We start from the raw sequence: 6,000 nt of genomic DNA on the forward strand, positions 1-6,000 counted from the left end.
GTGTTACCGTTTTCTTACCTTTCCAATCCATAGCTTAGGTCACCTGACTCCTTGAGCACGATCCCACTCGAGCCTTAGCGCACACCTAGGCACAAACATAGGTCAAAGTCAACAACAAACCCCAAGTCCGAATACCTAGCCTCGGGACCAATCCCGAGCCCCCGGGAAGTCCCAAATCCCCAAAACAAAGTGGCGGAAACAAGCCCCGAACCCTGGGTCAAAATCCCTCATCAAAACTCAAAAATTCCCCTCTGTGAACAGTGCAGCGCTACAGCGCTCTAAAGAGGGCGCTGTAGCGCTACAAGCAGAACACTCCCCCCAGAACAGGGGCTAGCGCTACAGCGCCCACTGACTAGCGCTGTAGCGCTAGTTGCAGCCCAACAGAACCAAAAATCGCATCTTGCGATTTTCTCCTCCCATTTCAACTCCAAACTTGTCCAAACCTTTTCCAAACCCAAAATCAAGCTTATACACACTCCACACTCATCCCAAGCATCCCACTCACAATATAAAGCCTTAAAAATCTATCTTTAAAGGAAAAATGACCAAAATGCCCACCCTATTAAATTCTAAACCTTTAAGTCCATAAAGGGGCGTTTTAGTCATATTACCCAAATTCCCACTAATTCCTCAAGTGTCCCTTATATTTTCCCGTTGCTTCCCAACACCTGATAAACCATCAAATAAGTACTCCCCATCACCAAGGTACATCTCACTCTATCCTCTGAATTCCTGTTCATACCCCCAGGCTCGCCCCGAGCCGGGTATAATTTCCCGCTAAGACTTTCCGCTAGCCTGCTCACTGGGATCGCCTCGAGTCACAAATCACAGAAACATCGACATACCACTGGGGTCTCAACAATCAACACATATCAATACAGTTATGCCCAACATGGCCAAAATTACAATCATGCCCTTCTAACGCGATCCGGGCCTACATGCATACTAATATACATAGTCATGCATCTCAGATAACAAATAGTCATATAACATGCTTTAGCTCATAACCATGCATTTAATTCATAAAATAATCACACATAAATTCCATCATGCCCTCCTGGCGCGCTAATCAAGGCCCTTAAGCCTTATTAGCTATTTTGGGTCGTTACAGGTCATTTTGGGCATATTTGACATATATGTGATATGTGTGTGGTACTTCATTATTATTTGGTTATGCATGAGTTACTCAGCACGAGAAGATCCTAGGAAGCAAGCTAGTGGGAAAGTTGTTGGGGTTTTATGCCCTAATTAAAACCCAAATTCTTTGTAATCTCATTTTATTATCAATAAAAGAATAGAAATCATTTTTTGACTTGGTCAATCACTTTACTCACATGTTTTATTTTCACGATTATTTGTTTAATATAAACTTCTATTAAATCCCGAGCATATAGCTAATTGTATTTATAGTGACGTAATCACAGTGGAATATAAATATGATTATATGTTAAAAATAAGTTAGTCCTAAGATTAGTCAGTGCACAGGATTTACACTGACTTGCCAATCTACGATATGATCTACTTACACATTACAGTGTTATGTTCTTTCCAGAACATTAGCAAAGTAGATAAGATCGGGTGTATTTGTTACATCAGATAGGACCGATATTGACAGTTGATAAGATAAGTACACATACCATTATTATCTACTCTAGTCATATCATATAGTTGACCATAGGTCAATTCAATCTCAATTCTGAGTGGTTAGTATTCTAACTAATTGTATTATTTGAGTTCTTGGACTTGTTCGTTACCAGCTTACCCTACGGACTAGCCCATACTTACATCTTGGGAACTCGGTAGTATAATTGAGTGGGAGTGTTAATCATAGATATGAACATCTATAGCTTCTGATGAAGAAGTGAAACGATGGTTTCCTTTTAGTTTGGTTCAAGGTGTTAAATGATAGAGATCTCATTTCAATAATTAAATTAGTTTACTGAAATATCATTTACAAGGAACTAAGTGTTTTAAGGATAAAATACAATAAGGGGTAAAACGGTATTTTAGTCCTATCTCATTGCAGACCGTCTATAGAGGATTGAGTGACAATTATGGTTGTAACAATGGATAATTAATAGCGTGTCTATATTTTTCATAGATCATTCTATGAATTCAAGAGTGCAATTCCGAGTCTATAGTGGAGTCCGGGGAATTAATAAGTTAGCAAATTTATTTATTAGATTTATGATAACTTATTGGAGCTTGATTTCATAGGCCCATGGTCCCTATTGTACCTTGGATAAAATCATCTAGATAGTCTCAAATAATTGATTTAATTATCAATCAGAATTATCAAAGTTGACCAGGTCAATTTTGGATAGTTTCACAGAGTTATATATTTAAATTAATAAATAAGTTTAAATCAATGTTCAAATTATGACAGATTTATTAATTAAGATAAATTGGTATCTAAATTAATAAATAAGTTTAAATCAATGTTCAAATTATAAATAATTAATTTGATAAATGATGTAAATAATTATTTAATTAATTAAATAAATAGAAAATAATACAAGCCTTGATTTTAAGTCCAATGGACTTATAATCAAATGGGAAATTTCATGGGCCTAAAGCCCATGATAATTTTGACCTAAGGATTTAAAATGGCTATTATTTTATTGATTTTTTAATTAAATTAAATGGCCTAATTGAGTCTATAAAAGAAGTGCTAAGAGAGAAGTCAAAAAAGACGACAGATAAGTTTGACAAGTCACAAGTCAGATTTTCTGATAGAATTTAGATTCTCTCTAAACACAAGTCATTTTTCTAAGCCTCTTTGTTATTTTCTCTTCTTCTCTCTGTATCTATCTCATGTGTTGAGAATTTCCCACACTAGTCTAGGTGATTCTAAGGATACATTGGAAGACTGTGAAGAAATTAGAAGAACGGTTCAGTTTCTTGATAATACCCTGCGACAGAAAGGACACAAGAGTTAGAGAAACTGAAGGAAGGACTCTTTCATTCTGCTGCGTATATTGTAAGTATTATTATCTTTGTTTAACTTTGAATTCAATTTTAGAAACATGTTCTAGGTTATCTTATATTAATTTTTTTAATATTAGATCTACCTGAAAATAAATAAAGATCATGTATAAGCTTTCTTAACAACTGGCCTCAAAGCCAGGTTAATCTTTATTTTCATGCATGAACATGTTAAAAATTGGATTATTTGATGTGTTTGAATAATTGGATGGATTTTTATATTTTTATCAAGCATATTGATTTTATGTGATTATTAGCAATTTTTAGATTATTTTGTAGTGTTTTCTATGCTATTAATTTTTATAGGGTTTTTACCGGCAAAAATACCCAATGTTTTCACGTTGTTCCAATTTTACACCCAATCTTTATTTTTTGCGGTGAATATACCCAAACCCACATGAACTGTGTCTCCGTCCCTACTTAACCCCTAACAACGTTAAAAACGCTTACGTGGCCAATTGCGTGTAAAAACCTAAACACATCATTTAGCCCAGATAAGTTTTTAATTATTGATTTCCAAAAAAAAGCTTTAAATCCTTAAAAACCATATGCACGAGAGATCTCCATTGTTGACATTAACCCAGAAATTCTTGTAAACCATCAAAGACGAAGAAGAAGAAGAAGAGAGAAGAGATGAAAGGGGAAGACCCAAATGTGTCTTGGGGCGAATCAATAAACCGAGGTGGAACCAAAATGAGGTCGTTGAGATCTAGGGCACGAGGTGTATTTCAAGCTTTTTGTAAGCATTGTGATTGTGGGACAGAAACAGTGGATAGGACATCATGGACCGATGATAATCCAGGGAGACGGTTCAAATCTTGCTATAGGATGAAAGTGAGCCAGTTTATATTTTTTGTCTTCTTTTTCCTTTATATATTATTAGCTTGGAAATAAATTAATTCAAGAAAACTATTTGTGAACAGTGGAATGGGGGTTGTAACTATTTCCAATGGATTGATCCCCCTATGTGTGAAAGGTCAAAGATGGTGATACCTGGTTTGCTAAGAAGAGTACGTGAGTTTGATGGTGATCGGGCATATATTATGAATATGAAGATAGATATGAGTCTTGCTTTGAACCTAGTGTGGAGCCTTTTCAATGTCGAAATTGTGGCTATATGAATGGAAGTTTGGATGGAAGAGTTCATTCAAGTTCCTGGTTGGTAAAGGGAAATGTGAGGAAGATGATGTTTTTATTTTATTTTTTGTAATTGTGTATTGGCTGAAAAAAAATGATGTAATGTTTGACCATTCCCTGTTTATTTTACTTGTGATGATCATGGCTTCATTGAAATAGTGTAAGAGACAAATATATTTATTTAGTGTTGCTTTCAAGCATAATAGAATGATGCACCAAACCATGACATTTTGTCATTGATTAATATTTTCAACTTTACTGAGCAAAAGTATGACATATTGTTAAGTAGCATAATGTCTACATGTCAAAAGTATTCCTAATGGCCAAGATGTCCCAAAATATTGATAAAGTCAGACTCAATATCTACATGTCAAAAGTATGGTAATGCCTATATTGTATGGCAACTACACCAAAAAGAAAACAAGTTTTCTACATCAAAAGGGCTTAAGATTAAAGAGCAGCTTCTTAGTTGGTCTGAGATGTGGAACCACCATTCCTTTGCTTCTGTCTCTTACCTCGCTCCTTCCTTTTAATTGTTTGTGTAGTAGGATTCTTTGCTGGTGGTCTTCCTCTCTTTTTTTGCCTTGCAGGCTGTAATTAAACCAAAAACATAACTCATCATACTTAAGCAAATCACATTCATTTTAACTGCAAATGAATACAAATCAAGTACCAAGTTTACCTCCATAGTTGCATTCTTGCATGTTACTCGTGAATGGCCTGTTTGCTTGCAATTGTTGCAGTGATTAACTTAGCCAACTCTCATAACCTTTGTTGCAACAGTAGGTGGTGGTTCATCTGCCTCTTTGTTTCTAGACTTTTTAGGCCTTCCGGGTAAAACTGTCTCTATTGGAGGGTGTATCGGATTCAGACCAGTGTCAGGCCACTTATCTGGGCTAGGCATTGGTTTGATTGGTGTCGCATAAGTTGCTTCATATGCTTGCCTCTTGTAGTAGTCATCTATGAATCCCACTGGATCTAGGTTTGAAAACTAGATAACAGCTAAAGCATGCCCACACGGTATGCCAGACAATTGGAATAGCCTACTTGTGCATGTTTTCGTTTCCAAGTTCACAACAAATGACTGAGCATTGATGCTTTGCAATAAATTTACCTGGAACTTACCACCTCCAGCAAGCATAGGGAAACAATGCTTAGCAACATTCTTGTTTTTCTCAATGATGTTCATAATTCTTTTTGAAACAGGATGCACCCACTTAGAGACACTTATTCTTCTATTGCAGAACAAACTCAACATCCAATACCTAATATTTTTTACCAAAGTGATAATAGATTTGTCTCTGGCATCAAGAATGGCATTGTTGAAACTTTCACAGAGGTTATTAATAAGAATGTCACATTTCACATGCTCCCTGAAATGAGACTTGGTCCATTCTTCTAGGTTTTTTTTCATCAGCCATTCATATGCCTTGACATTCTCTTTCTTAATTTCATTCATCCTATTTTTCCATTCCACTTTAGTTGTTGCCCTTGTAGCGGCCCACAACATTTGCTAAAGTAAGAGTCCAGGGAATTGCTTCTTGAAATTGGCATGCATATGTCTCACACAGAATCTCACTTCCGAACCTTGAAATACAGTACTTAATGCCTTTTCTAAGCCCTTTTGCCTATCTGAAAGCATTGTTATTCTCTCTGGTTAATCAATCTTCAAATCCTCCTTCAATAAATTTAAAAACCATGTCCAGCTGCCTGTGTTCTCCTTCTCCACTATAGCATAAGCCACTGGAAACATGGCATTTGCTGGATCAATGCCAATTGCAGCTAATAACATTCCTTTGAAATATCCTTTTAAAAAAAAACCATCCAAGCAGATAAAGGGCCTACAACCATTAAGGAATCCATCTTTACAAGCTTTAA

The 6,000-nt window shown here is 35.9% G+C and overlaps 1 pseudogene; it reads right to left on the reverse strand.

The window, feature by feature from the left end:
- The window catches only part of LOC133806697 (trafficking protein particle complex II-specific subunit 120 homolog), a 36,611-nt pseudogene extending 30,979 nt beyond the window's left edge, over positions 1-5,632 (reverse strand).
- Positions 5,633-6,000: the final 368 nt, after the last annotated feature.

Source organism: Humulus lupulus, chromosome X, assembly GCF_963169125.1.
Source record: "Humulus lupulus chromosome X, drHumLupu1.1, whole genome shotgun sequence".
Lineage (NCBI taxonomy): Eukaryota > Viridiplantae > Streptophyta > Magnoliopsida > Rosales > Cannabaceae > Humulus > Humulus lupulus.